This window comes from Chelon labrosus (assembly GCF_963514085.1).
Source record: "Chelon labrosus genome assembly, chromosome: 23".
Taxonomy (NCBI): domain Eukaryota; kingdom Metazoa; phylum Chordata; class Actinopteri; order Mugiliformes; family Mugilidae; genus Chelon; species Chelon labrosus.
This window is the reverse complement of record NC_140356.1, coordinates 4828877-4840223: the sequence shown is the minus strand read 5'-3', so window position 1 is coordinate 4840223 and position 11347 is coordinate 4828877.

Genomic DNA, 11347 nt, shown 5'->3' with positions numbered 1-11347 from the left:
CCCTCATGGGTTTAAAGTGTGTGCTGCAGCTTGAACTTGGAAAAACCCTTGTTTGCTGAAGGACTAGTTTGTTGAAGCAGAAGGAACACACAGCCCAAAATAAATAAATACATAAATATACAGAGTGACAATAGTGGCTTCTGGGAAGAGGACACGCCCAGTACCCACCTGCAGATGGGCCCGCCCTCTGGCTGATGCAATCCCATGGTTAAATTGCACTCCCCAGAATATTTGAATGGACGCAGTAAGCAGTGCTCTTTGTGACCTGTCTCCCTGTGAGCCTGTGGTGCCTCGAGTTTCCCCCATTTGTTGTAAAAAAAAAAAAAAAAAAAAAGTGGATACCTTGATGACAGTACCTCAAAAGTGAAGGCAAAGAATGGAGGCTGCAGTATCGGTCATTTTAGGACATAAGCTCCACCCCCTCCTTGTTAATGGATGGAACTTGGGCCAAACTAAGACACTTAAGTTAGTTGTTAGATGTTAGAAAACCAGGATGTGGCATCATGATTGGCAATTGCCATTGACAAGTGCTCCATGAAGCAGTATGTAAGATTAGAAAAAAAAGTTATTTAGAGAGAACAGAACATTCTGCCTGTCGAAAACACTAAAAGAAGATGTTTCTGACCTCACAGTATAATGTCAGCCCAGTGCACTGAAATATGTAAGATGCTGGTTCATTTTGAAAGCCTGTCTGTTCAGTTGGGGTGGCTGTATGCTTGCTTTCATTCCTCATCAGTTATGCACACATAACCTTGTATGACAACTCACCACAATCTGACAGAAAACCGAAGAGGAAATATTATTGAGGGTGGAGCATGGAGACAAAGAGACACTGCTGTCAAAAGGGAAACAAAAAAAGTGCTTCATTTGGTCAACACATTTGGTGCTCTGCTGTATGTTTTATACTCATGTAGTTGGCCAGCTGACTTTGAGTTGAGTCGTTTTTGTCTGTTTTCAGGAACCAGAATAATAAACACAATACACCTTGTTTCCATGTCACCCAGACACCGGCTTTTCATACACAGTGTTAAAGACAACGACAACAAAAAGGGTCCTTTAAAATCATAGTGGCCACTAAATTAAAGTGGCAATTTGTCTCCGATAATTATGATCAGGAGCTGACAAGAAGAAAACTTGTCTCAAAATAATTAACCTATTGGGGAACTGACAACCATTTATACATAGAGTGCATCCACATGTTGACTCCAGTACATTTTGAAAAGTACAGTATATGTTCTCAGATCTAGAAGTGCTATATGAAGATGTTATTTTACATGTAGTGAAAATTGTTGCATTGATGTGATAATATCTGTAGCTACACTTTGGCCTTGTGATTAAGTGGATGCTTGATCCATCAAAGAATTCAGCGACTATGCGTTTACAAGAATGAGACTGGCGAACATGAGGGCTGATTGACAATTCAAATTAATAACCCTAACCCAACCAACCACAGATGCAGAAACAAATAACCACACACAGTCACACGCACACACACAAACAAATGAACAGATCAAAATGAAAGTGTATGATACAAGACACACCTAACAGTAAAGCATTGTGGTTGAATGCCAGGACACAAATGCATCAGTGTCTTTTGTTTTGTTGATCTCACCTTGCTGGGAGTGGCTGTACTCGATATGTAGAAAGATGCTCGCGAACTGTGCTCCCGTCAGACAGTTTCTGTGCACTCGTGTTGAGTTGAAAGACTTGTTTTTATTTCTTTCTGTTACCTAGTGTTTTCTTGGCCATATATAGAACAAGTATTTCCTTTCGGTTATACATTTGTTAATAACGATACAATACCTTGTGTTCAGAAGGGTTATAATTCCTGGATGGACATATGAATTCCGCAAAATAATTCTAAATATTAGTTTTCCTACCAAGACTCTACGTGGCAGGGCAACTATTAGCATCGTCTGATAAGCTACAATTCAGAGTGGCTTTCCTGAAGTCCAAGAGAATACAACGTACTGCAAAGCCAGAGAAAGTAGAGCCAGCATACTGTAATTTTTACAAGCTTTAATTGAAAAATACTCACTCAAAATATTTGCAAGTAACCTTTATTCAGCACGAAAGAAACACATGCCATAAATTAAAGTAAGCCGATACTGAGAATAAATAGAACTAATAAGAAAAACTGTACCAATACTCCAAGGTTAAAGGTAAATCGAATGTGCAACATTGCAACATGGCTATTGCGTACATAACATACATAATATACATAACATACATCGTAACACACTTAAGTTGATGATGGTGAATGCAGCTTCAGGAAGTTTTGGAAGGAGCCGGTTCTGTGGCAAAAGTGTAGTTTTCCAAAAGACATGTCATTTCACATATCATCACACATTTGTTTACTTTTTACTGCTCTGTCATAATATGCAGACCCTATTCTAACATGCTTAAGAAAATAAACGTTTGTCATCAACCACAACTTTAGATTTTTTTTTTCCGTTTTAAATGTTTGCATCTTTATTACACTTGCTGAAGAAGGTAAAGTCATGTACGTACTTATCTCATCTGTAATACAGTTTTGACAAAAAGGGAAAAAGAGCAGAGATTAATTTGGACATAAAAGTGATCTCGGATTACTCTTTGGAAATCTGAAGAACTGAAAAGATAAGAAGCAAAAACGTGCAAGCAGCCATCAGTTGGATTTGACTCCGTGAACTGGTGGATTCTGTTTGTGAGTCAGCAGCTTTAGTCAAGTAGTGTAACTGCAGTTGGTAGATGGAAAACAAACAAACATGTAAGCCTGATCAGTTTGCGTTAATGAATGTATTTTTGTGCATTTGGTGAATTCAGTTATTGCTGTTAAATGCTCCACTTCCATTAATATACAAAACCTTCAATTGAGTTGAGTCTTTATGCATTCACAAATCCTCCATCAGGATTCCTACTGATAGTTGCAGGCCAGCTGTCACTGGCAGTTATTTTTGTGGTTCTGTTTTGTTCAACATGGAGTCACCTACCAGCGTTTGGTTGTGGGGATCAAACACGAGCACGTATGTCTACTTCTTTTTTTTTTTTTAAGGTTTTGATTGGGTTGGATCAATTCTTCATATGCACTTGCTTTTGTCATGTCAGGCTCCAGGCTGAGACAGATAATAAGGAGGATGTTGATGCACGGTGGTTTGCAAGTAAAATAATAATAATAGAACAGAATAGAATATCCTTTATTGTCATTGTAAAACACAGATTGTACAGTGCAATGAGATTTTGTTTCAATGCTCTGCAAGAGGCTCAGTATAAACAGTAAAAAACACTGTATTAAAAAGATAAAAATAAACAGTAGTAAAATATCTAAATCTAAGTCAAAACGGAATGGAATTGAACGGACTGCAATGGCTGACCACAGCACCACCCTGGCCACAAATGAAATGTCTCCAACAGAGGACATACAGTACACTGATCAGCCACAACATTAAAGCCACTGACAGGAGAAGTAAATAACATTGACCATCTGGTAAAACTACAATGTTCCGCTGGGAAACTTTTGGACCTTGCATTCATGTGGATGTTACTTAGACATGTACCACCCACCTCGTCCAGGCCAGACACCCCCACCCCATAGCAATGACACTCCTTGATGGCAGCAGCCATCCCCAACAGACACAGACACACACACAGAAATGATTAAGGAAACAACTCAAAAAACATGAAGAACAGCACAAGTGTTAACCTGGTCTCCAAATTCACTAGATCCTAAACTGATCAAGTATCTGTGGGATGATCTACACAGGCCCCTCCCCTCAAAGGCCCCCACTAACAACATCCTGTTGCCACACACCACAGGACACCCTCAGAAGGTCCATTTCCATTCTCTGATGAGTCACAACTGTTGTAGTGGCACAAGGGAGATCTACACGATATTAGGAAGATGGTCATGGTATGCCTGATCGGTGTACTTAACAACTGAACTCAATCTACAGAACAAATTCCATCCCCATCCAAAAATTATGCAGACTTCCACCTGGCAGCATGGACAGCTGTTTTAAGAAAGTGAATGTAGTCACAGTCAGGTATCCACTTCCTCATCCACGTGTGCTTGAATCAATCCAGAGAGAGTGAGAATATACACTATATTACCAAAAGTATTCGCTCACCTGCCTTTACTCATTCTATGAACTGAAGTGCCATCCCATTCCTAACTCATAGAATTCAATATGATGTCGGTCCACCTTTTGCAGCTATTACAGCTTCAACTCTTCTGGGAAGACTGTCCACAAGGCTAAGCACACAGCCCTGGGGGGATCCAGTATTGAGAGTGGGGGGGGGGGGGGGGGGGGGCAGAAGTGTGGTGACCCACACAAACCACCTGTGGTCTGCCAGTCAGGAAGCTGTAGACCCACCTGCACCATTTCAATTTTTCTCAAAGAAACAGTTCAAAGTAAAATCTCCCTCTGTGACCTTTTCACAATAAAAGCTTTTCTTTGGATCTTACATGCAAAGGCAGAATAATGATCAATAACAGTAGAAGCATTAAAGCTCTGTGAGTAAAAGTTAAAGCTCTGAATAAAGTGTGGACTGAAGGTCAATATGCATGTGTGGAGCATCAATGAAGAGCAGCAACAAGACGCTTCCTGTTGCTATAGAGAAGAGCTTAACTTCCCTTCACTGCCATCATGTTAGTGTACGTAAGACATCAGAGCATCACCAGGAAAAGCAGTAACCTGAATACTTGATTACATTCTGCAGGAGTCTACAGGATAGAAACATTAAATGTAATATATAATAAATTGCAAAGAGGTTTATATAAAAATACAAATGTAGAAAGGTTCTTGGCAGATTAGCAGCACATTTCCTGTGAGGTAGACATGTTTGTCAACATTGATTCAATAAAGTGCATATTTAAGACCTGATCACAAGTCATAAAGTTTGATAAGACATCCTTTCAAACATAATGGCCAGTGTTGGTATAAAGCTGAAGGAGGACACTGCTTCCTCTATCAAGTCTATTATTTTGTATAGTAGTGCATTATGGCTCTTTTACCACTTACGGAAGAAAATAGATTCAGGACACTAGCATTACCTGTGCCCATGGTATAAAACTGAATTAAACTATTCCACTACTGCAGCAGAAAACTTATTTTCCATTTCTCAGACAGAGAAAGCACCAAGAGAAAGCACTGCTGCTGCCAGGACACTGTAGAGGCCAATCCTTTCTTGGCTTGATGGGTTAGTCTCAGGTCTGGTTTCAGGTTTGCGCCCAACACTTGCTGCTGCAAAGAGAACAGACCTGTGTGAGTTTGGGTCATTCATGAGAAGGAATGAACATTTCATTCATAGATCACAGATTTTCCCAAATACAAAAGAAGGTTCCTTTACATTCCACTTACCAGTGACATTGAGTCGACATCTGCCAGAACTGTAGCCATAATCTGTCCTCACTTTACACAAGTACAGACCTGAGTCATCAGTCCTGAGTCTGGACACATTTAGTCTGATGTGTCCATCTCTGAGGGCGTCTCTGTCACTTTGGACTCGTCTTGAAAACTGTCCATCCTGAGACTTTGTGAGCTCGACACCTTCTTTTACACAATACAGGGTTGAGATTTTCTGATCAGTTATCACCTCACAGAAAATAAAAAGAGAGGTGAAGGACATGTCAGGTGTGGTCAGGAACGTCCACTCCAGTGTGACGCTATGGTTCTCCTCTGCCTGGTAGAAGCTCTTTGACGCACTCACTTCAAATGTTGCTGCTGAGGAGACAAAGAGACAAAGAGGAGCGGACACACTGAGATTCCGAATGGATTTTAACTTCATCAAGTGAATTTCTAAACTAACCACAGACACGTGTGTTCAGGATGATGAGCAGCAGGATTCCAGAGAACATCTTCTTCCTGGGAGAGGAGACAGAGTCATGAACATGTGAAATCAAATCTATTGTGCTGTTCTGTCACAGCTAAAAACAACAATGGGTTCGGGGTTCGAATCCATTGGCCGACTGAGGCCTTTCTGTGTGGAGAGGGCTGCGCATCAGCTAAAAACAAAAGGGAAACTACTGTGAGTCAGTGAGTATGTTACTGCAGAGACTGTTACTGACAGGATGTGTCATGCAAAAATCAATAATATCAGCAAGATTAAGATAATGTTGTACACCACAGTGTATAAGAAGACTATAAAACAGTACGACCTCTTTCATTCATTCATCTTCTGTAACTGCTTGTTCCTGTTAAGGGTGGAGCCTATCCCAGCTGTCATCGGGCGAGAGGCGGGGTACACCCTGGACAGGTCTCCAGTCTATCGCAGGGCTAACACAGAGAGACAGACAACTATTCACGCTCACATTCACACCTACAGCCAATTTAGAATCACCAATGAACCTAACGAGCATGTCTTTGGACGCAGACACAGGGAGAACATGCAAACTCCACACAGAAAGGCCCAGTCGAACCCGGGACCTTCTCGCTGTGAGGCATCAGTGCTAACCACCTCGCCACTGTGCCGCCCACAATCTCTTTCTCAGTTAAAAAAAAACGTCCACAACTCCAACAATACTCAGGATCACCATCATCAAGTCTATTGGTTCTGCACTGCCTGGCCAAAAAAAAAGTCACATCCTCTAATATTTCGCCTTTAGCTTTGATTACAGCACACATTCTCTGTGGCTTTGTTTTGATAAGCTTCTGCAATGTCACCAGATTTATTTCCATCCAGTGTTGCATTAATCTTTCACCAAGATCTTGTATTGATGATGGGAGAGTCTGACCACTGCACAAAGCCTTCTCCAGCACATCCCAAAGATTCTCAATGGGGTTAAAGTCTGGATTCTGTGGTGGCCAATCCATGTTAAAATGATGTCTCACGCTCCCTGAACAACTCAACACAATTTGAGCCCCATGAATCCTGGCATTGTCATCTTGGAATATGCCCGTGCCATCAGGGAAGAAAAAATCCATTGATGGAACAACCTTGTCATTCAGTATATTCAGGTAGTCAGCTGACCTCATTCTTTGGGCACATAATGTTGCTGAACCTAGACCTGAGCAACTGCAGCAACCCCAGATCATAGCACTGCCCCCACAGGCTTGTACAGTAGACACTAGGCATGATGGGTGCATCACTTCATCTGCCTCTCTTCTTACCCTGATGCACTGATTCCCCACTATCCTTCCAGTTTTTAACAATGCATTGGACAGTTCTTAACCCAATTTTAGTAGTTTCTTCAATCTCCTTAGATGTTTTCTCTGCTTGATGCATGCCAATGATTTGACCCTTCTCAAACAGGCTAAAATCTTTTCCACGACCACGGGATGTGTCTTTGGACATGGTTGTTTAAGAAATGAGAAGCTACTCATTGCATCAGTTGGGGTTAAATAACTTGTTGCCAGCTGAAAGATAATCACCCATGCAGTAATTATCCAATAGGAGGCTCCTACCTATTTGCTTAGTTAAATCCAGGTGGCGACTTTTTTTTTGGCCTGGCAGTGTAGATTGAGTGTGCCTTGGTTGTCTTATGTCAGAGTCAGACAATAAAGGATCACAGTGACAAACACAAAATGAGTCTGCATCTGAAACCTTTTGTTGCTGTTGTTCCCCTTGATCCCCAAGGAGAGACACCAGTCCTAAAATGGTTGCAGACATTTTTGTGTGTTTAGTGTGGAGAACCAATGAGGTTCTTTCTCACTGGGCATTTTTAAAACTGAAAAAGAGCTAATTTAGCTTCTAGCATAAGTAGGCCTAGTTTACATGCACATCCCTTATTCTGCATCATGTCGACAGCTTCTTTATTTCTGTGCACTTTTCTAATAATCAATATCATGAATCTCAGTGCCGCCCATGCTACTTCTGTTCTGCGACAGGAGGGATGCAGGACGGTGGTTAAAAATAAAAATAAATAAAAACCCGCATGTGCTTTGTGACTTTATGCACATTCTTTTCCAAAAAAAAAATGTCTGGACCCAGCTTAATCTTTACAGCTGTAATGACGCACAAGAGGCGTCATTAAGATAAAGCTTCATGTGGTTACTGTGGAACTGTCATAATGAGACATTACAAATATACAGTATTTGTAGAAGAGATCTCTTTAGAAAGAGATCCATGCATCAGTTATGACAGGAGATCATTTTAATACCTACAGACACCCAGGGTTGGGGAGTAATGGATTACATGTAACGGTGTTACGTATTTAAAATACAAAATAAAAGTAACTGTATTCCATTACAGTTACAGTTTAATTTGCTGTATTCTGAATACAGTTACTTTCTCAAAAAAATTGATTACTTAGGGATTACTTTACGGCATTACACACAGATTGCACTGTGTGGATGCAGGTGGCATTATGTGCTCAGTTACGCAAGTCAATGAGTGAGAGGACTTTCCACACACAACCGATTGACAATAGCAGAGGATGAGAACAGCGACCTGGAGGAGGACAAAAATGCATTTTTGGCATGGAAATTCAGAGAACATTTTACCTACAAACCTGGTCAAGAAGGTCGCAACATCACAGTGCAGTGCAAGGTTTGCTTACCATCAACAAAGCTGCTTTCAGCATCGTCTAAGTTGAAGAAGCATCACTAGGTAAATTGGTAACTATTAATCTAGCTCCGCCGGCTGAGAGTGGTCACATGTGGGCAAAGAAAGGAGGGTTAATGTCCACCAGCTCGCATGTTGCATGTCCTACACTCACAAACAAGGCTTATTTTAAATTGTGTACTTTTACAAGGGCGTTCTGCATAAAGGTTGGAGGCTCAGAGGCTGTAGTTTGGACATGCATAGCAGAGAAAGCTGCTCTGTTTAATAACTAATTTTATGTGAGAATTTTTTTTAAATATTTAAATATTGCTGGGTGTTTGTACATGTCAGCAGCCTACCATTTAGTCCATAAATATATTGGCACCACTAGGTTGGTTCTTACCATAATATGGTATGGCTGATGAAGATATTATGTTCATCAGCACAGGGCTAATCATGTAACATTATTGTATTTCTCAACTATTAAAATGTACCTAATCAACTGGCTGTGATTCTTTTTCTTTCCAATCTATTCTCATTTATGTATTTTTATTTGTATTCAGAGAAAGCACCCCATAGCCATGCAGAGGACAGCAGCTAAAAGGACTGAGAAAATGATGACTGCTGATGACCGTGACAAACGCAGCGCCACTACCAGTACAACTTTTGGACCTCATCAGAAACAAGCAAAGCTCATCGCAGCACCTGCCACCGCTACCCAGAGCAAAGTTACTGCGCTGATTTTTGACTGTGATTGGCAGTGCACAACCTTACTTCTGTAAACTGATAGAAGGAATAAGAGCTGGGAAAACGGCCATGTGCAGGAAGACTCTGATGCAGCACATTAACAAAGCGTCACCTTTTGATCATGCATAATGTGTTTGCTGTGAGTTCACGATGTGCATGATTGCACCCTGTATTGTTTTCAGTGTAATTTACAATTTTTATTTCATGCACATTCAAAGCATGTTTTTGCTTTGTTATACACCTGCTTGTTAAAGCAGCCATGTTGCACTTTAATTTCCCTCATTTCTGAGCTGTGGAAATTAATAAAGGTAAAGGAAATTGAAGACTATTGACTCTTGGATGCCATTTTTCTTTAAATAGTATCAGTTGCAGGACAAAACGCACCACATTTGTGTTTTGTGTACTTGCATAACTTTTTCTCTGAAGACAGTAATTAAATCGTTCTGTAAAGCATGTGTTCAGTGTCCCAGACAAACACGCACAGCTAGACGATTTTGAAGTGAGCTAATCGAGTAATTGAGCAATCCAAGGGGATACATTACAGATTACATTTTAGGACATGTAATCAGTAATCTGTAGGGGAATACATTTTAAAAGCAACCCTCCCAACACTGCAGACACCTTAGCCCAGGCCTGGCCAACCCGCCAGATCTGCAAATAAAGTTGAAGGCAAGATTTATGAAGTTGCTGCAGCGTCGAGAAGCATGAATTGGCAGTATCACTAAAAGCCCAAGCTGATGCGCAGAGTCACACCCAAGGAGGCAGCCCAAAATGGGCGTGGAAGTGAGGTTGAGGAGCATGTGTGGTTTTCACTCAGCCAATCAGAGAAGATCAAGGCAACAGTCTCAGGTCAAATCAGGTCAAATGTGATCAAAATGAAAGTGTTTGCCAGGATTATTATGCCCTACAATAACACTCTAGGATTGGAATCTTTAATTTCCAAGTTTTTCGATGAGTGCCCTTTAAAGGGAAAAATGGCGACATCTGTGGGTGTAGCCAAACTCTACTGCCTTTAAATGCTATTGAGCTTTATATGATGATATAATGATATTGAAAAAGGTTGCAATGAAAAGACAGAGTAGAGTCTGGAGTGGCAGCAATAGGCACACTGATTAAGAATCACTGTGTAGCCAGTAATCTCTGTGGATTGATGAAGAGAGGACTAAAGTTAATGTCTGTTTATGGGCACCACGTGTCCGAGTTTACGCTCTCTGGTGGATCCACAACAGCACTAGAGCGCCATCTACTGACATACTGAGGGCAGGATGAAGATGAGCACGGCAGCAGTACAGGCGCCTGATGGATCCAATGACAGGATGAGCTTTTGTTTCCATTTCAACCCATTAGTGTAGGGTGCATTTACAGCGTATAGCTACAAGGATAAAGGGTAAAGATACTGCTTTATATGTGCATTTTAAAAATTTGGATGAAATGGGCATTTGCTCTTGTTGGTTTTAATGAAAAAATAAAAATAAAATTGTCACCGCGTTAGGAAGACAATTGCAGTCTTGAGTACTCAAGACTGCAATAATTGCTCAGCAAGGTGCCATTGAGGATCTTCATGGCAAACTCCAAGGTGAAAAGGTTTTTTGGCCTTGTGCACAAGTCCCTGAAAGTGGAGAAAGGCATCAGCCGTGAAAACCATGTCCTTCTCAGAGAGGACAAAAAGCTTAAAAGAGAAACTGGACAAAGAAAAAGCTCTGGAGGGGAGGTGTGCAGCGATGAAGGCAGAGAATGAGGACATCAGCAGACAACGTGAGGCCCTAAGACAAGAAATCCAAGAGCTCAATGGCTTCTAAGGAGCTCTAGAAAGTGACAGCTAACCGAAGCCTTTCTGTGTGAAGTTTGCCTGTTCTCCCGGTGTTTGTGTGAGTTTTCCCCGGGTACTCCGGTTTCCTCCCACCATCATCAAAAAAAACAGGCGCCAGGTCATAACCATGCTTTGTTGTATGATGTATACTGTATACGTTGTATAATGACAAATAAAGCACTGTACCATTCATTCACCTTCTGTGTCCTTTTACCTTTATTTTACATGTACTGGAATGTGTTTTTTATTCAAATATGGCATTTGAGAATATGCCATACTATAACAAAGATCTGAAATGAATACAAACAATAATACAAATAAAAAGCTGAT